At 41.0% G+C, this 21,578-nt stretch overlaps 1 pseudogene; it reads right to left on the minus strand.

The window, feature by feature from the left end:
• Positions 1-8,032: 8,032 nt before the first annotated feature.
• LOC129348635 (protein NLRC3-like) lies at positions 8,033-12,773 on the minus strand (annotated as a pseudogene).
• Positions 12,774-21,578: the final 8,805 nt, after the last annotated feature.

A 21,578-nucleotide genomic window follows, 5' to 3' on the forward strand; every position in this document is an offset into this window, starting at 1 on the left:
ATGCAATAATGGTATATATAGTAAATACATAGGTAGTTAGAGAAGGGCTCAGTGCATCCAGAGAGGTTCCCCAGCAGTCTAGGCCTATAGCAGCATAACTAGGGGCAGAACTAAGGGACGTCAAGAGGGGAAGTCAGTTGTGCAAATGAAAACACCAGCTCACCCCGTCAGGGTCCCCCAGTCAGCCCTAACTATAAGCTTTGTCGAAAAGGAAGGTTTTAAGCCTGGTCTTAAAAATAGAGAGGGTGTCCGCCTCCCGAACCCAAACTGGGAGCTGGTTCCACAGGAGAGGTGCCTGATAACTGAAGGCTCTGCCTCCCATTCTACTTTTAGAGATTCTAGGAACAACAAGTAAGCCTGCAGTCTGAGAGCGAAGAGTTCTGCTAGGATATTATGGTACTATCAGGTCTTTAAGATATGATGGAGATTGGTTGTTAAGAGCTTTATATGTCAGAAGAAGGATTTTGAATTCTATTCTAGATTTAACAGGAAGCCTGTGGATTATTCACATTTACTTCACTTTAAACTTCAAAAACTCTTTTCAGCCTGTTTTCCTCTGTTATACCATTTAACATGCACAACAGACTGATCTACCATTTATTATAAATCCTTCTATAAAAGATGGAACACCCATGTGGACGCTGTTCAGTGTATTTTGACTATTTTTTGCTTTCAGTGGTTCAATTGTTCCTCCTTCTCATTACAGCAGAAAAAAAAATCTTTTGTGTTTGTTGTTACAACTGACTACACTTTTTTTTTAAACAAAGAAAACACAAAATATAACTTGAATAAAATCCTTAAATAAAATCATCATCATCTAACCCTATCATACATACTGAAATAAACTATATTTTAGCATTTCAATGTATCCAGTTAATACCTTCTTTTTTGGTCAGCACAAATTATCATTTTTACTTTTCCTTTCTTACTGACATTGTTGCGGGGGGGTCAACAGAACCCAGGCGCAGATACAGAAGCTAAGAGAAGAAGGAAAAACTGGATTGAGAGGGAAACCACAATTAACTCTCTGCAGAAAGTTCACAATAAACAAAGGGAAGAAGTCTACAAAACTAACACAGAACCAACTAAAACCAGAAGGGGTACTCACAAGATTGGGGGGGCAGGCTTGGGAAAAAAGACAGTCTAAATATGATTGAGGCAGACATGAAGCAAAAACAGGAACTGGGAGAAATCCAGGCAACAAACAGAGTCCAAGTGGGGAAATCCAGGAGGGGGGAAGCAGATTCCATTTAGGGAACAGAGTCTGCATGGAGATGTGAGTCTTTATGATCCAGCAAGGTGTGACTGAATGAGCTGAGCTTTATACTGCAAGAGGTGAGAACAGAGATTGTGAACAGGTGTCCAGAGTGAGCTGATTACTGCAGATGACACTCATTGCAGCAATCAGCAGGTAACAGAATGCAGGCAGGTGAAACAGGAAGAGCAGGAGGACGAGAGACAGGGAGAGAGAGAGACATGAGGGAGAGGAGACAGACAGACAGACAGAGGGAGGGAGAGAGAGACAGATCAAAACAGATAGATGCAGACAGGACAGGAGGAAGAAGGAGAGAAACCGGGGCTGGAACAGAGATCATGACAGACATGAATAAGCACAGCTTTTGCAATTCTAAAATCAAATTTATACACATGGGTCAAAAACAACCCACATGCATTTACTGTAGTATTTGGCAGGAAACTGTGAAATTTGTTTGTTTCCTAGTAGGAACATATTTACCTGCCAGACATTTCACAGCTCAGCACAGATCCCATAGCGCATCTGATACATGTAAGTCTTGTTTTATAATTATTATCTAAGAAAACATTTGATGACATTTGTGAAAGTAATAGTGCTTCTTGTGTAACCAGCAAACATAACAACTGCTGTGTCTCCAAAACTGACAGTGAAATTCCCCCAACAAAGAAAGAGAGATGTTTGCCTGCAAGGTAGGATACACTGTTAGATTTACAAAGTTAACATGCATATACCAGCAGAACGGATTTTGAGTTGAAAGTTGGCTAGATGCAGCTTTTTGTGTGTCACTGGGTAAATGCTATTGAAATGGTTGCAATTACTAGCTGCTGTATATATACACGATACCCTCACTGGCCATTTATTTACACCTGTCCTGACCTGCTTGAATTTCCCCAAGAAGATGAATAAAGTATCTATCTATCTATCTATCTATCTATCTATCTATCTATCTATCTATCTATCTATCTATCTATCTATCTATCTATCTATCTATCTATCTATCTATCTATCTATCTATCTATCTATCTATCTATCTATCTATCTATCTATCTATCCAGAGCCTGGAGACAATTTATAGAGTATCAGTCCACAGAAGAACTGGCATGATATAACAAGATAAAAAATAAAACAACAACTCACCTCACTTTGATGGTGATCTTGTAGGACTGTTGTGGGATTATTGTACCTTATATAATTTTTGTTTATTAACTAGTGTGCCTTTATTGTCGAAGTTTAGAACAGTCCACATACATATATCAGTAGCTGTAACTTAGAGTAGTATGCTGTAGTGGAAAAGCACTGGGTGTCTGGGGCCGTGTGAACTTCTGTGTTTCAGAGATCAACAAGGAGGACAGTATCTCATGTTGAAGACGACACAACCGGGACCCACTCAGCAGTTCAGGGGAAGGGTTGCCCCCACCCTGAGGTGAGAAGGAGAACATGAGCAGACACAAGATGCAAGAAGAAGCTAATCAGAGGGAGAAGACACCAAAAAAGCTTGCATGATTTTGTAGCAGTATATAAGTGTGGGTCAGGATGAAGCTAGATGTAGTCAGACTTCTTGAACTGACAGTGTCTCTGTTACTGTTAGGGAAAGGAGTCTGGACCCAGAATTCTGTTGTGTTATATTCAATCTTCTGTTAAATAAACATTCATAGTCAGACCTAATTATCTTCTCCTATTGCTTCATTCACTGAACACGCAGGCGTTATCTCACACATAGTCTATTTTGCTGGTAGATTGGGATGGAGCTCCAACAACGTCTTCTTGTCCTCCACAGTCACATCGATGTAGGAAAAATGGTAGGAATTTTTGTCGATGGTGTAATGCCATTTCCCATTAGAACTGATGAATCCACTTTTCTCATTGCCCCAATAGTTACTTGGTTCTCCATCCTTCCAGTTCTGGCATGTAATGTGTCCTCCTCCTGACCACTTCCAAGCAGTGTTGTTGTTGGGATCTCACTGAAGGCCAATCCATCCACCAACAATCTTTCCACCTGTAACATTCAGAGCTTGTCCATATCCATCCATCCATCCATACACTGCTTTATCCTCATTAGGGTCACGGGGGGCTGGAGTCTATCCCAGCTGACTTAGGGTGAAGGTAGTGGACACCTGGACAGGTCAGCAGTCTGTCGCAGGACTACATATACAGACAATCACATTCACACCTACGGGCAGTTTAGAAGAACTCAGCATATTTCTGGACTCTGGGGGGAAACCAGAGTACCTGGAGAAAACCCACGCATGCACAGGAAGAACATGCAAACTCCATGCAGAAAGATCCTGACAAGGCCGGGATGTGAACTGGGGATCTTCTAGCTGCAAGGTGAAAGTGCTAACCACTACACCACTGTGCAGGCCTTGTCTAAATCACTCTGGCTAGTAAAAAAAAGAAAGATCGATGAGAAGTTGTCAATAGTACAGTAAGCCTGAGCATCAGGCCACCTTGTTTTGTTCTGGATATGAGTGTGTTTTCCTATGTCTCCCTCAACAGCAATGTAAAGAAAAACAAAGTGGATGGTTCTTTCCATGGTCACTGCTCTGTAGCTGAAGCTGACAAGGTTTTCTGTGGCTATTTCTTCGGAAAGCATCATTTAAATCACTGGACATGACTTTGCATGACATTGTCTTGTTTTTACAAACAAAACATATTCATGGAAGGCTTACAGGTTGAGAAACCAGGCTTGGAAGTGTACACCACATTTATTGTAAATGTTTAGGGGAACAGAAAGAGTGTTTGTTAATATTTCACTGAAAATATTTTTTAAAATGAAGAAGTTGGTTCTTTTCCACTGTCTTGAATCTGTAGCTGATGTTAAACATTAAATTTTTATTTTGAAAAGCTCGGCCCATGATTTTGTGAACACTTGCTCCTTATGTTCTATTACATTCTCAAGAATATCCTCTGTACGATCTCTGTAAGATTATTAGGCACTATGTTGTTGTGCTGCTTTTTAGCAGTCGGTGTTCTCTGTAGTAGCCACAGATTAAATATTTTGTTCTGTTCAGTTCTAACAACACTGTCAAAATTAAGTTAAAATAATCCACTTTAACAGACTGATTTGCACAATAGCACCACCAACATCAGTGTCTAGTCATGGGAAGAAGAACATGTTTGTCATCACTGCTTTAATTAGAGCTTGATCAGTCCATTATTTGATGAATCCATGGACAAAAGATCCAAAACATTTCTGTCATGGTTTCAGTCATTTCAAACAAAAAACAGCAAAAACACCAAACTAGTTTAAGTTTGTCCAGTGGGAAGAGTTTCTGTTTTCTGCCACACTAAACTCAACATTTGTGCTTTTGGACTGTTGCTGGAACAAAATGAGACATCTGAAGATGTCACTTTGAACTCTGATAAAGTGGGATAAACAGGTTTCACTGTTCTTAATATTCAATGTGCTAAACTATTGAAATAACTGACAGCTGCATCAGGAATGAAAAACAAATGTTAGTTGCTACTGTCAGTTTGAACTGTAGAAAAACATGAGGGTAGATATCAGCTGAAGATTTTTGGAGGACTTTTCTGCTTATCTTGAGCTTTGAAATGTGCAGCTCAACATTTCTCTGCCACAGTCAAAGGGCTAAAGCAGAGAAGAAGAAAACAGACATTACCATGAAGATCCTCAGTGTGGATCAGTAGAACATCAGCTTGATAGCTGCAGTTTAGTGTCACCACAACTTTACAACAGATTCATCTCAGCACACAAAGAAAACATGATGTCTAACCTCAGAGTCTTCAGGATGCAGTCTGGACTCTCCAGAAAACCACTCAGATGTTTCACTCCTGAATCCTGCAGGCTGTTCCTACTCAGATCCAGATGTTCCAGATGGGAGGGGTTGGATTTCAGAGCTGAGTTCAGAGAATCACAGCTGACCTCTGACAACCTGCAGTCCCCCAATCTGAATAAAGAATAAAAGATGTATACTACCAGTCAAAAGTTTAGACACACCTTCTCATGTAATGGTTTTTCTTTATTTTCACAACTATTTCCATTGTAGATTCTCACTGAAGGCATCAAAGTTATGAATGAACATATATGGAATTAAATAGTAAACAAAAAGTTTGAAATAAGTCAAAATGTGTTTTATATTTTAGATTCTTCAAAATAGCCAGCCTTTGCTTTAATTACTGCTTTGGAGAAGACTGAACCAATCAGGCCTTTATGGTCAAATAGCTGCTAAGAAACCACTACTAAGGAAAAGCAACAAGCAGACGATATTTGTTTGGGCCAAGAAACACAAGGAATTGACATTAGACCAGTGGAGATCTGTGCTTTGGTCTGATGAGTCCAAATGTGAGATCTTTGGTTCTACCCATTGTGTCTTTGTGTGACGCAGAAAAGGTGATGGATGGTCTCTACATGCATGGTTCCCACTGTGAAGCATGGAGGAGGAGGTGTGATGGTGTGGGGGGGCTTTTCTGGTGACACTGTTGGGGATTTATTCCAAACTGAAGGAACCCTGAAGTAGCATGGATACCACAGCATCCTACAGCGACATGACATCCCATCAGGTTTGGTTTAGTTGGACCATCATTTATTTTCCAACAAGACAATGACCCCAAACACACCTCCAGGCTGTGGAAGGACTATCTGACCCAGAAGGAGATGATAGAGATGATCTGGCCTCCACAGTCACCTGACCTAAACCCAATCCAGATGGTTTGGGATGAGATGGACCACAGAGTGAAGGCAAAAGGACCAACAAGTGCTCAGCATCTCTGGGAACTCCTTCAAGACTGTTGGAGAACCATTTCAGGTGACTACCTCATGAAGCTCATCCAGAGAATGTCATGATTGTGCAAACAGTAATGAAAGGGTGACTATTTTGAAGAATCTAAAATATAAATCTTCCAACAACAGTCACACATCATCTGTACATTACAGAGGGATTCTGATTCCTGTTGTCCACACTGACTGTCCACTGCTCTCTTCCTGACAAAACTCCACTGGAAGGAATTACTTCATGAGCTCAGCTCACACTAACATCAAGCTTCAGCTTCTGACTGACACTAATCAAGTGAGCATCCACCAAACTTCCAGACTGTTGACAACTAAACTCCTCTTTGAGTTAAGCTGCATGTCCACTAGATGCGTTTTTCCCACATGTAAACATGCCACATCAGAAAATCGCATGCATGGTGGGTGGTCTCTAGCGGGCCACAACATTGTCACATGACAGCGCTCGAGCTTCAGCGGGTCGCTACGTGGTCACGTGACCAAGCTTTCAGCTTGACAGTCTGACAAACATGTTGGAAAAACACAGCGATTCGGTCGCAAACTTTCCCTTTTATTTCGAAAACACTTTAGAGAAAAATATTTCTGAAAGCATTTGAAGCGAGAAATACGCTGTGCAGCAGCTGAATCAACTGGACCAGCATGCAACATGCGGAGCACTTCCAGCTGCGATCCGGTGTGTTTACCAGGCCGCAGCTCACTTGCATAAAGTAGACTTGACTTCTACTTTATGCAAATTAAATGCAGCGTCCGGAGATCCCACGCATCATGAATCTTTCCTCAAACGTCTAAACTAGCCATTGGTGAATTAAAACGAGGACAGATTCAGCTACGGCACAGCTTATTTCTTGCCTCAAATGCTTTCAGAAATATTTTCCACTGAAGTGTTTTCAAGTAAAAGGGAAAGCTGGCAGCCGAGTCGATTTGTTTATCCGACTCATCTGCGGGACAGTCAAGCTGAAAGCGTTGACACGTGACCATGTAGTGGCTTGCTGAAGCTCAAATGCTGTCATGTGACAATGTTGTGGCCCGCTAGTGACTGCCCACCATACATGCGATTTTCAGATGCGGAGCGTTTACATGCGGGAAAAACGCATCTAGTGGACACGTAGCTTCACTGAGTCTCCACTGCAGCTCAGCACAAAGACTGTGGAAACACAAACACACTGAAGACTGTTGTTCTCCCACCAACTGTAACCCTCTACCTCCATCCCTCTATCTCTACCCCTCTACCTCCATCCCTCTATCTCTACCTCTCTACCTCTTCTGTCCCTCTCAACCCATCCGGCCAGCAGCAGATGGTTCCCCCACATTAGAGCCGGGTTCTGCTCGAGGTTTTTTTCCCTGTTAAAAGGGTGTTTTCCTGCCACTGTCTCCTTAGGGCTTGCTCTGGGGGTTCAGGCATATGGGTTCTGTAAAGCGTCTTGAGACAATTTGACTGTAATTGGCGCTATATAAATAAAATTGAACTGAATCTGTGGAAGTCACACTGCTGAAGCCTGTGGAATCCTAGGGCCAGTAACCTCCTAAATCAATCAAATAAATTAATTAACTATCAGAGAATTACTGGACCAGCTCTCCATCTAACGGGTCCGGTTCCCGTAGCCCATATGGTACAACCCAGATGGGATCTGAGGAACGTTTTTAAGCTGGTTAGCGAGAAAATTGGCCTAGCTTCTAACTGCCTCCATCCAGACGCCTGTCCTGCTTCCTCTGATAACTAACTCAACTGAGTAGCCACTTTCGAATGGTCAAATTAATTACCAGTCACGTCTGTTAACGGCAACTTTTCTCTCATCGGATTCTGCACTTGGTAAGTTGCTAGGTTTAAATTTAGAGGTTAAGGAATGGATAACCCCAAGGATAAGTTTAGAAAAGGCCACCCACGGCCCCAACGAATAGGTAACCTGACAGAACCAGTTTTAGATGTAATGCACACAATAACCTGACTTTTTACAAACTGAGAAGATATATGTGGTTAATTCATCATCATGATAAAAATTGCAGGATAAAAGCTTTATTATAAAATTTCAGCAGGAAAATAGCAATAGCCCATAAATCATCAGACAACCAATTAAACATTAATTCTTATAACAACCCTCTAATATGACTCCTAACTGGAACTATGCTTTTATCTAAGAAGAGCAATAATCACCCAAACTATGTAATTTGGAGGTGGAGAGCAGACGGTGTGGCCTCACCTGGCTGCTCACCTGAAGACCGATGCCCCGCTGGGCTCTGCTCCAGGGAGGAGGTGGAGAGAGAGTTCAGTCCCGATTTAGATCTGCTTGTATCCTTTATGTTGTTTGGCCCAATAAAAACTTTGTTATAATCCACTCTGGTGTTAATCCTTTGGAAATAATAGAGTTCGGTAATGTTCCTTCAGTCAGCGTTATTTTTAGATCATAGTCTTTCGTAATCCTCCAACAGTGCAGAAGGAGCAGTCCTTGAATCCATAATTCCCGTGGAAAAGTTATTCCTTCACAGATCATGTCGAATTCTCTTCCAAGTTACGTGGTAAAATCCCCCATGCTCAGAACATTGCTGCCTGGCTTGCATCCAGCGACTACCTCGTAACTCTCCCAACAATTCTCTCCAACAGGTGCATTTTATAGCAAACTTCTCTCTCCAGAATTTACATATGCGATGTCAGCATCCAGTTTGCATACGTGATGACAGTACACTTTTAATTTACATACGTGATGACAGCATTCATCCCCCTCCTCACTCGTGCACTGCTTCCATCCACTGACCTCATGGCCTCTGCGTGCTCTGGAGGAACCAAAACCTTGGACTGTGTGGCCCTTTCACCCAGTCTCAACTTTCTATTACTGTATTTGTTCCATCCACAGCTAAGAGCAGACCTCCGGTCGGGGAACAGAAGTAGCTGATGTCAGCACCTAATAATCACTGACACCACACTGCACATCTCTGCACAGTGAGCACAGACTTACGCTAAAACCCCCAAAATATATAAAATATATACAGTTCATTAACTTGTGCGGTGACCCAAGTTTGTCTCGTCTTCTCGCTTCACCTCCAAGTCAACAACCTCCCAATTTCACAGGGTGATCAAACTCTTCTGTAAACATCTCTATTTCGTAGTAATCAAAACCTTAAAAGCATTTCCATTCTCACAGTAATAAAAACCTTTAACACATCATTTCTCTTGGCAACCCTAGGCCTCACTTCCTACAGTGAGTTGCTGCCCCCATGTGGTTACTTCCTATACCAACATTATAAAAGACAAGTATTAAAATAATCAGCTCCCCACTCCTCTGATTTTTACACTGTTTCAAATAAAGATTGTATAAAAAAGACATTCAAAAAATAATCAACTCATCACCTTTCACAGTGAGATACTCTTCTGATTTCTACGCTGTTTCAAATAAAGATTGTATATATTTAACAAATATAGGCATTTGGTTAGTTTACACACATTTATTACGTTAGAGCATGAATTAATGGTAAATCACAGGTTATAATATCATACTGTGCCCCCTCATTTGTCTGTTATTCTGCCAGAAGCCCGCACCTATGGCTGACTCGGGGATCTCATACCTCTATGATCTTTGACAAGCCTCACATCATTTTCACATCAGCTTCACATTCAGACACACAGCAGGACTGTGGATTCTGTCCTCAATCTTGGAACACTGCAGTCAGCTGATTAGGGGATTTATTAACACTAAAACAATCTCAAACATCTTCACACTGTTTTAGAAAAATACTCAAAATTTATCAACAAAAATGTCAAACTTCAGTCAAAGATTTAAATTGAATATATTGATAAACCATCAACAGTGAACTGACCTGAGAGTTTCCAGTTTGGACTCTGCAGTCCATCACAAAGATGCTTCACTCCTGAATCCGGCAGGTAGTTTCTACTCAAGTCCAGATCTGTCAGATGGGAGGGGTTGGACTTCAGAGCTGAGGCCACGACTTCACAGTGACTCTCGGAGAGCCAACAGTTATAAAGTCTGTAATGACACATAAATGATAAAACATGCTGTTTTGAAAGAGGACACTTTATATTTCTTTCATGCATGTGATAGCAGAACATTTGGAATCATCCTGTTGCACATTTAGTTCTTCACATCAAGAGAGAAATTAGGTCAAATGTGTTTGTCTGATTAGATAAGACTAACCACAGTGTTTGAAGCAGCTGAAAAACATCTGAGACTAAACACAGCTGACATGATTTTTGAAGAAAATAAACAAGTGGAACATTAAGAATTATGAGATGTTCTAGTGAGAACATCTGAAGAACTGAACTACTGATCTACACTGACTGATCATGTTCATCACATCTGGACTCACCGAGCCTTTCTGCAGTTCCTCACAGCTGGAATCAGTCACCGTTTTCCTTCTCGTGATGTTCTGTACTTGTTTAGGTCCAACTCATCCAGAACCTCTTCTGACATCTGCAGCATGTAGACCAGAGCTGAGCACTGGATCTCAGAGAGTTCCTTCTCTGATCTGTTCTCTGACTGCAGGAACTCTTGGATCTCCTGATGTACTGAGAGATCCTTCATCTCCATCAGACAATGGAAGATGTTGATGCTTCTGTCTGGAGACATTTCATAACTCTTTATCTTCTTCAGGTTGTTGATGACTCTCTGGATCATTTCTGGACAGACCTCTGTCTGACCCAGCAGACCTCCTAAGAGTCTCTGCTTGGACTCCAGACAGAAGCCATGAAGGAAGCGAAAAAACAGGTCCAGGTGACCATTTTTACTTCGGAGGGATTTCTCCATGACTCTGTACATGAACACATCCAGAGTGTCTTTCTTCTTGACTTACCAGTCTTCTCCCAGGAAGTCCTCCAGAACCTTCTGCTTCCTGTTGGTGTAACAGTGGAACATGTAGACTGCAGCCAGAAACTCCTGAACACTCAGATGGACGAAGCAGAACACCTTGTCCTGGTACAGTCCTCTCTCCTCTTTAAAGATCTGTGTGAACACTCCTGAGTACACTGATGCTGATCTCACATCGATGCCACACTCTGTCAGGTCGGACTCATAGAAGATCAGGTTTCCTTTCTGCAGCTGCTCAAAAGCCAGTTTTCCCAGAGACTCTATCATCTTCCTGCTGTCTGGACTCCAGTGTGGATCTGTCTCAGCTCCTCCATCATACTTGACCTTCTTGACTTTGGTCTGAACCACCAGGTGGTGGATGAACATCTCAGTCAGGGTTCTGGGCAGATCTCCTCCCTCTCTGGTTCTCAGCAGCTCCTCCAGAACTGTAGCAGTGATCCAGCAGAACACTGGGATGTGGCACATGATGTGGAGGTTTCGTGATGTCTTCATGTGGGAGATGATGCTGCTGGCCTGCTCTTCATCTCTGAATCTCTTCCTGAAGTACTCCTCCTTCTGTGGGTCAGTGACCCCTCTTACCTCCGTCACCATGTCCACACAGTCAGGAGGGATCTGATTGGCTGCTGCAGGTCGTGTGGTTATCCAGAGGTGAGCAGAAGGAAGCAGCTTCCCCCTGATCAGGTTTGTCAGCAGCACATCCACTGAGGTGGACTCTCTAACATCAGTCAGGACCTCATTGTTGTTGAAGTCCAGAGGAAGGCGACACTCATCCAGACCGTCAAAGATCAACACAACCTGGAAGTCTTCAAAGCTGCAGATTCCTGCTGCTTTGGTTTCACAGAAGAAGTGATGAACAAGTTCCACCAAGCTGAACTTTCTCTCTTTCAGCACATTCAGCTCTCTGAAAGTCAATGGAAACATGAAGTGGATGTCCTGGTTGCTTTTGTCTTCAGCCCAGTCCAGAGTCAACTTCTGTATTAACACTGTTTTCCCCATGCCAGCCACTCCCTTTGTCATCACTGTTCTGATTGGTCCATCTCTTCCAGGTGAGCCTTTCAGGATGTCTTCTGCTCTGATGGTTGTTTCTGCTCTGTCTGCTTACCTGGATGCTTCTTCAATCTGTCTGACCTCATGTTCATCATTGACCTCTGCAGTCCCTCCCTCTGTGATGTACAGCTCTGTGTAGATCTCATTCAGGAGGGTCGACTGTCCTGCTTTAGCGATGCCCTCAAACACTCTCTGGAACTTCTTCTGCAGACCACGTTTAAGTTCACGTCCACAAACTGCAGCAGCAAGTTCTGAATGAAGAAACAACATGAGATCAATGAATAAATGACAGTAAATATTCCAACAGTTCATCCTCCTAAAGACTGGTTGTGTGAAGATATTCTGAGACTTTAGTAAATGTTCTGTTGATCAGCAGCTTCATTCTTTACACAAATCCTCTTACTGCTCTGCAGACAGTCAGCCAGCTTCTCCTGCTTCATCCTCCTCAGGAACAACACTGTGATCTGCTGAAATATCTCTCTGCTGCTCCTCTGCTCTTCATCATCACCCTCCAACTCCTCCTCATCCTCCCTCTGACTCTCTGAGCATTCTGGGTAATCTGGACTCACAACCTTCTGCATCTTCTTCAGCTCCTTCTTCACAAAAGTCACCATGTTGTCCTCCAGCAGCTGGAACAGAGAAATGTGTCAATGAGTCCATCAGAGTCAAATCATGGAGCCAAACATCAGATCCACGTTGGACACACTGACAGTCCACTGGTCTACAAAAAGCAGCATGGAGACGCCTGAACACAACAGATGGAGAACAACTTGTTGTCCATGAACTCACCATGAATATGGAGTCCAGGTGATGCTGCTGGACAGACTGAACTCTGGGAACCTCTGAGTTCTGCTGCTCCACTCTGTGGATCAACATCAACAGTTAACTCTCAGTTTATCACACAGAGACAAACACCAGCTACGACACCATCAACGTCTTCAGGAGACTCTGACAATGAAACCAGTTATCTCCAGATTTAAACCTCATCATGTCTCCCCCTCGCTGTGACATGGATATTCACAACAGAAACACTTTGGATTTCAGAGCAGGTCGGACAACACGTCGTACAAACTGGTTCTGTTCTAAAATAAATGATTCTTTCTGTCATTTACAGCTTACATCTGATCAGCACATGGATGGACATCTTTAAATTCAATGAAATCATTCTTAGACTGGTCGCTCTTGAAGAACAGACAGCTGGGTTCAGGACAGTCTGGTCTCTGCTGCTGGATCCTGAAACAAAACCAAAACAGATAAAAACTGATGAAAAACATCTTCAAGCTGTTAATAAACACAACAAAAACTTTGAGTCTGAAACATCTTTCTGTCAGTTTTACTGTCTCACTTTCCATCTGCAGATCATCTGAAATTAGGAGGAGACTCCTTTGACTGGTCACTCTTCATGGACACACAGCTGGATCCAGGTCCAGGTCCAGGTCCAGGTCCAGGTCCAGGTCCAGGTCCAGGTCCAGGTCCAGGTCCAGGTCCAGGTCCAGGTCCAGGTCCAGGTCCAGGTCCAGGTCCAGCAGAGTGTGTTTTCTGCTGCTCTGGGCTTCAACACACACAGCTGTGAGTGTGAATAATGACAGCAGTGATGTGATGCTGAGCTCTGACAGTTAGAGATGCTCATCTCACCTCTGAGCTTTGCTCTCACAAAGATCTTCCCTCCTCTCTGTCCTCACACTGATGCATAGCAGACAAACACAACAACCTACTGGGAGAGTCACACATTAGTTCTCCGCCTTCCTCTCAGTCACATGACAAACACACTCAGCTCTGATTGGAGGAAACCTATCCAGCTTTTGGACAGCTGCTTCAACTCAACACTCCATCTAAAAACTGAAAAGCTCCTCAACATCTGACATGTTTCTCTTTGTCCAAGTCCATTATATCCAGTCAGAGGCTGCATTGGCAGCTGCTCCAGTCATCCAGAGTCAATCATGTTACCTTGATGCTGCTGAATCCACATCAGCTCCAGAGATGTTCTACCTTCATCCATGGAGGAAACAGTCAGAGCAGAGCTGAAACATGACAACTTCTCCCCACAGGAACAGTAAAGTCTGATCTGACCTTTAATGTTCACACATTAACCACATTTACATCCCTTATAAAAACTGCTTTCTATTAACATCAGCCTCTGAAACACAATCACTGTGGAGAGAGTGAAGAAGAAAACCCAGAAATGAGAAATGAACATGACTGTGGATGTAGAAACTTGTCAGTATGAACTTCTGATAGAAATGTTTCATTGACAGGTAGAAATGGTGAGTCAGACAGATCCTTCAGGCTCAGCAAAAGTCAGAGTCTGATGAAGGAAAAACCTGCCAGTGACCAGGTGATGTTCAAATTTAATGTTCTAATTAATTAATTATGACATTAATGGTGTTCTAATTTACTTTTGTGTGTGTAGGGAGTGTCGTTGCTTCTATTGATTCATTATTCTATGATTCTCGACCTCTGAGGTCATCAGGTCCTGGTCTGCTTTCAGTCCCTAGAGTTAGAACTAAACATGTTGAAGCAGCGTTTACTCATTATACTCCACATATCTGGAACAAACTCCCTGAAAGCTGTAGGTCCGCTCCAAATCTCACTTCTGTCAAATCAAAGCTCAAGACTTTTCTGTTTGCCACTGCTTTCCTATTATATATACTATACTTATTATTTTACTTGTTTTAAATGCAAATTGTAATTAGATTTTTTAAAATATATTTCTAATTGTCCTTTTCTATGTTTATTATATTTGTCATTTTAATTGTGCTCTTTCATGCTTGTCTGAATGGTTCCAATGCTTTTAATGTTTTAATGTAAAGCACATTGAGTTGTCCATGTGTGAAATGGGCTATACAAATAAAGCTGCCTTGCTTTGCCTATGAAATAAATAGATCTGCCTCCAAAGTTATCCTGGTGTTTTGCCTCTTTCCAATCTTTCAAACCATCCTGGTTGAGATCTAGAGACCACACGAGATGATTTCATGATTATGTTATCTGATAGTCACACAATTTGTCCAAATGCAAGTCTTAGCAACCAATTTATTACTGTTGTTATTGTAATAAGTAGTATTTTGGGTGGGACAAACTTTTTAAATCTGAACTTTGAACTTTTTACTTAAAAACACTATTTGGGTGGAATAAAGCTTTAAAATTGCAGGTACTTGGACATTTCTGAGGATTCCTGCTTGAATAAACCTTTTACATTCTAAGTATATTTTGAGTGAAATCCTCCTTTAAAACCACAACTTGTGCATTTCAGAGATCATCCATTGCAGTAGGAGGCGCTGTCTAGAAATAAAAGTCTCTAAATGTGCGGCCCTAGAAGTGCAGCCTCCGACTCTGGAGACACAAACTATTAGTGGATCAGAAAACTCAGTTTCCTTCATCTCAGAGCAACAAACTCAGAGTTTTCACTAGAAACCTGCTTTCTGGAACAGAGTCCTGCTGTAGATACTGAATTTGGAGAAAGTCACACTTTTATAGAAGCATCATTCTATTCTGGCAGCTTTTATTTGGACTCTTTTCCATTTCATTTTTGCTGCCTGTCTGTCCACAATTCTACTGTTGACACCAAGTGGAAAAAGAAATTACAAACCTTATGAGTTCACTTTGATGGTTTTTCCACATGGAAACCAGAAATGAATACACCAGATGATTTATTTTGGCTTTAAAATTCAAAGAAAACCAGTAAACGCAGAAACCACACCCAGTCAGGTTTGTTTTGGTGTCGCAGTTAGAAAGGAGGAAACGTGGTATTTGCTGGTTTCTGCCTCTTTGGATTGAATCCACTAACAAACTATCAGAAGTCCTGTCAGCTGTACTCACCACAATCTGAGTCACTTGTTTGGGAAGAACAGCTGAGTTGAGTTCAGACACAAACACAGAGATTATTCTGGACTGCAGCTCTGCCATCACTCTGACTCTCTTTCACTTTATTTTCATTGGTGAGACTGTACTTTCAGTGAGGCTCCACCTCTAACACTGCTTCTCAACACCAAGAACGGACTCGGTTGAACAGGAGAACTCATCCAGACCTGCATGTTTACGGTTTAATATAAAACAGTTCAGTTATCTATCTATCTATCTATTTTTATATATATATATATATATATACAACGTTTAGAGAACGTCCAGCCACAGTGGTCTGACAATGTTAGTGAGTTATCCTGCTTTTAAGAAATGCATTCTCAGAAGTGATTAAAACAGATAACACGAGTAGAACTTTGAAGAACTTCTTCAAAACGCTTTAGAATCAGACAACTTGTCTCTGGGGTGTTTGACGGTTGTTTGTGTCTCAGTTGCAGTCCAGCCTGAAGGAGGCCGGAGGGAGTGGAGAGATCAGCCTGATGGGGAAGTGTTCCACCAGGAGGAACCTGAAGGAACCTTCCTCATCAAACATCTGAGTGTTAACCAGAGCAGTGGGGCCTTCCTGGGCCTTCATTTACCACCTTTGAGTTTGTGCCATTTCTGTGTAGGCTCTTTCTACCAACTAGGTTTGTGTTTGTCTGTGAAATTTTACTTCCAGTTTTCACAGCAAACTCATAAGCTTTGCTCATATCTACAATTATACCCTTTTTTCATAGCTGATAAATAACAAGTCAGTCAGATGTATAAAACATGATGTGGTTGATGACTTTTGAAGGTACGAAGAGAAGAAAGAGCAGCTAAATGCTTCGATACTCAACTACATATAATATGTAGTGATGTGAACACATGAAGATATAAATGAAGAGAAAGAATCAGACTGTATCCTGCTCCATCATCCATTGACAGCTAGTGAACCTGGACTTAAAGTTAATGATGGAAACTGGTTTAAAAGAAGGGAAGTGAAGATCAGTTTTTAGTTTAAATGTTAATGTAGAAACAGACTGTGATCCTCACACTGACCACAAATAACCAATAATATAGGTTACTTCAGCAGCTAAGAATTTAGCGTGAATTCAACAATAGTAATTTATCTACTAGTCTAACCACAGCGGGCCTCTTTGTCTCCTTCTTCTTCTATGGATTTTCATGCTGCTGGATAATAAACTGTCTTTGCTACATCAGCGCCACCAGCTGACCAACCGCGGAACTACACTGACTGTCTTAAAGCTAACAACGTATGTAAGCTGTTCGATTCTGTTGGTTGCAATCTGCAAGCTCACTTTTGAAGGATGTGAAGAGAAATAAATAGGGTTCTTTGGTCTTTGCTCTGTCTACTGTCAGTGAAGAAGGCAAGCCAATGTAGAACCAAGTAAAGCTGCTGGTGTTACGTTATGTTCAGAATGCAGATGCAAAATAAAAGCACTCAGATTGTAACAGTTTCATGCATCTTTACTAAAAGCTAGTGGAAGCAAGATCAGATTACTGTACATCCACACCAGGTCATATATGTTTTACAATACGTCAGTATTGTTAAAATAGCAGATGACACAAATTACAAAACATTAGCGACCTGATGTAGTCCATTAGATATAATTTGGAGACAATTTTTTTTAAAATAGCAAAACTTCGTAAGGTAACACTGCTGAAAGTGCAAAAAATAACAATAAAGGCGACCATGTCTTCTGATCAGTGTTCAGAAATTATTTATTTTTTAATCTAATGTATCTCTTGATGTTAACTTAAAATGTGTCCATTTGATTTGCATGGATAGATAAGGAATCAGAAACTATTTATCAACAGAATTTGTCTTCCCAATAATGGTGGTTGTGGCTCCACCAAATACAGATGTTCATGATGTTCTGCTGCTGTTAGACAACCTGTAATGACACAAGTAAGAGGTAGTGATGAAGACAAATGGCCGCAAAAACATATTACACAAATCACATTCACAATCTATGGCATACAAACACAAACACTGAAATATGAGAAATGAAAATAAAGAAAGAATACTGTACCATGTGTGAATATTAGACTCTGTTGATGCTGCTGTACAATGCAGCTGGATCCTGTCCAGTTTTCTCACTTCTGTTACTGAGAATTAAAAAAAATATAGAGAGAGAGGATTCTGAGATTTGAAAATATGTGATCAAAGCAGATCAACTGATTTTGAAGGGTAATTTATAGCAAACAAGAAAAGCACTCAGAGAGCAGTACTCCTCCAAGGCTGCACATTCCTCCATATGGCATTGTTAGAAATGCAGCATTTGTTTATTAGTTATTGATGATCAGAAATCACGGCGACATAGAATGTGTCCATTTAATATATATGTACTAACAAACTAAATGACCTTGTGCTGAGCACAGGTGTGTGTTATGCATGTGTATGTTATGTACGGATACCAAATCATGTGACCTAAATGTAGCGGACGGCAGGAATTGATGGGACTCAGAAACACTCCCACAATTTAATCAGTTGTTCCTTGTATCATTTTTTACGGATAAGTCTCGATAAGTCCTCAGTGGTGGACTTGTAGTAGGATCACAATCATGTGATCGTCAGCGTCAGTGTTCACTTGTTGTCATGGTTACAGTGATGCCGTGACGCTATCTGGCAATGACACAGAAATCTTTCACAAATCTTTTCTTCGGAATAGAAGCTAGACATTTAGCTAGCTGTTGCTGCTGACCATGAGGAAAAACTCACTGATGAAAAAAAGTCAAGAAAGAAGTCAAAAGAATTAGTGTGATCCTGATAGTATAAGGTAGAGTGAGACATTCAATCAAGACTGACAATGACAAAAATATGAAATATAGAAGAGAAGACATAGCTTTGATCCACCCATTCTTAGGAAAACTGTTTGATGATTTTAATTCCAGTGTTTCATGTGATTCACTGTTTTCTTCTTCTACCAGTTAAAAAGGTTATGCTAATAGGGGTGTTGTGGTACACATGAAAAATAATTATTATTTAAAATATTATGTTGATTAAAAAATGTTCCCACAATTACAAGAGACATCAATGAAACAAATAAAATCAAAAAGATTTAAATTTCTTTTTCACTGTTTTATTTGAGATTCAGTTTGGTCATCAGGGGGGTGTGACAAGGGAAAATTAAATTTTAGGGGGAACTCCAGACTTATTTGCTATTTTAAAAATATTTTCAAACATTCTTTTCTCCCATTTTTTTTAGATTTGGTCTCAGGACAAGTACATTTACACAACAACTGCATGTTTTAGTATTTTGTACATGGATTATTTGAAGTTTGATGGGTGGAACATAAAATATACTCCAATTCTGGAATGACCCACAACTGCATCGTCTGCATATGGGAAAATCAAGTTGTTAGGATTATTTTGATCAGCTTCCATTCATGACAGTGGTTCATAGCTCAAGATAGAGAAGTTATGACATAGGACAGACCTGGCATGCTCCGTTCTTGAGGACAAAAGGTTAAGATATACATTTACCAAGAGTTTATCAGTTTACACAAACTGTACGACTTGAGGCAGAAGTAAGCATGAACATCCACTTGAACAAACCATTGGTTAGTCTTACATTGAGGATAATGTTTCAGCGTGAAAAGCTGCTCACCTTGGAGCACTACTGCCACCGTTAAAATTGAGAGCAGAGTACTGGATTCTGTTTTCCTCATCGTCCTCCAGGTGTCTTTGGGGCTGAGCTGGCATGGTGTCGGAATGGAGAGGATGTGCCTGGTTCTTAAAGAAGTGGACGCTGGCGTAGTGGAGGCCATCTGCCGGTGGCTTCGACAGACATTACATGTTATAGGACAGCGACTGTAACTTAATGCAGCAGCAGAAATCAAGCATCGATGAGTTTTCTCAGCAGCTCAGGGATATTTTCGGTCTGTAGTCCCTCCAGCTAGAGAATGAAACAAATCATCCTTTCTGCTAAAATACGTATCTGTAAGCAGCACACATGATACTGTTTCTTTAACCTTTTCAATGTGTAGAATAGAGAACCATGTTTATGCTTACAAGCCGATGACATCTGTGGTCAGATGTATTTTCAGATTGTCAGTCCATCTGTCCATCCTGTTTTCATGAACAGCATATCTTGGCAAATTTCAAATTTAACTGAAACACTCACTTGAACTCAAGAATAAACTCATTCAAATTTGGCGGTAAAAGGTCACTGTGGCTTCGCAAAACATATATTTGGCAACTCGAGATTCCATGTAAGGCTGCACAGTGGCTTGATGGTTAGTACTGTCGCCTTACAGCAAGAAGATCCCTGGTTCGTGTCCCAGCCTTCCTGGAGTTTGCATGTTCTCCTGTACATGTGTGGGTTTTCTCCAGGTTCTCCAGCTTCCTCCTACAGTCCAAAACTATGCTGAGGTTAATTGGTGATTCTAAATTGTCTGTAGGTGTGAATGTGAGTGTGATTGTTTGTCTCTATGTGTAGCCCTGTGATGGACTGTATCCCCAAGTCAGCTGGGACAGACTCCAGCCCCATACAACCCTAATGAGTATTAAGCAGTGTATAGATGAATGGATGGATGGATTTTTATACTGACAAAATTTCCCACATTTGCCAAATATGATAAACTGATATTTTACATTCAAAAGGTCAAAAATTAACTTCACGATGACATCACAATGTTCTGAAAAATGCTTTTTTGGACCTCATTCAATGCTACAACTGAGGAAATAGAGAAGAGCTGAACATAAACTGCAGCTGAGGTGGTAATTCTACTTTGTACTTGAACTGGTCTTCCCCACCTGTGCACTTTCGTCAGGTCTCTCTGTAGGCTCACTCTGCTGTCGAGAGGTTGTTTTTTTCCTGGTAATGAGAATTAACAAAAGATAGTTATGGTGCCTGCCTGTTTGAAATGACTGATAAGTTTGTGGTGATTAAAAACAATAAATATCATTTCTCACCAATTCCATAGCGTGATGGAGATAATCAGGACAACAAGTAAAATAGCAATGACTGTTCCAGCTACTGTTTTCCACACTCCTGCGGATTGGGAGTCAAGTTAAAACACTGACACTTAATTAGGATGTTGCATGAAGTTTGACATTGCTGGTTCATGAGAGAGAGAAAGGTTCAACATTCAAGAAAATGTAATCTTAGAAATAAAGAGATGTACTCTGCTGCTAAACAAAAGGGGAACCACCGATTTTTTCTTTTTTTTTTGCAAATTTTTATTTTGAAATATTGAGAAGATAAACAGATACATTGAAATTACCTGTAGGTTACAGAGTCACTCTGTGGCCAATTCACAAATGTACCTTCTCAAGATGTTTTTTTTTTTTTTTTGGGATGGAACCACCAATTTTACAATTCAAAATGTGCTTATAGGTCTAATACTTGCTATCAGTTTTTTCTGATTGATTTCTGGCCTTCATATCACTTACACTGCCTGATGTACGGCCAGAGTGAAGCCATTTGTGCTCTATTTGGTTAATGTGTCGGACACAAACAGGTGTTAGCAAGTGGTGGTCCAATCATGCCCCTTTATCTTACACTCTACACCACCGTTCAAAGGTTTGGGGTCACCCAGACAATTTCATGTTTTCCATGAAAACTCACACTTTTATTCATGTGCTAACATAACTGCACAAGGGTTTTCTAATAATCAATTAGCCTTTCAACACTATTAGCTAACACAATGTAGCATTAGAACACAGGAGTGATGGTTGCTGGAAATGTTCCTCTGTACCCCTATGGAGATATTCCATTAAAAATCAGCTGTTTCCAGCTAGAATAGTCATTTACCACATTAACAATGTCTAGACTGGATTTCTGATTCATTTAATGTTATCTTCATTGAAAAAATTGCTTTTCTTTCAAAAATAAGGACATTTGTGACCCCAAACTTTTGAACGGCAGTG

This window comes from Amphiprion ocellaris, chromosome 4, assembly GCF_022539595.1.
Source record: "Amphiprion ocellaris isolate individual 3 ecotype Okinawa chromosome 4, ASM2253959v1, whole genome shotgun sequence".
NCBI lineage: Eukaryota > Metazoa > Chordata > Actinopteri > Pomacentridae > Amphiprion > Amphiprion ocellaris.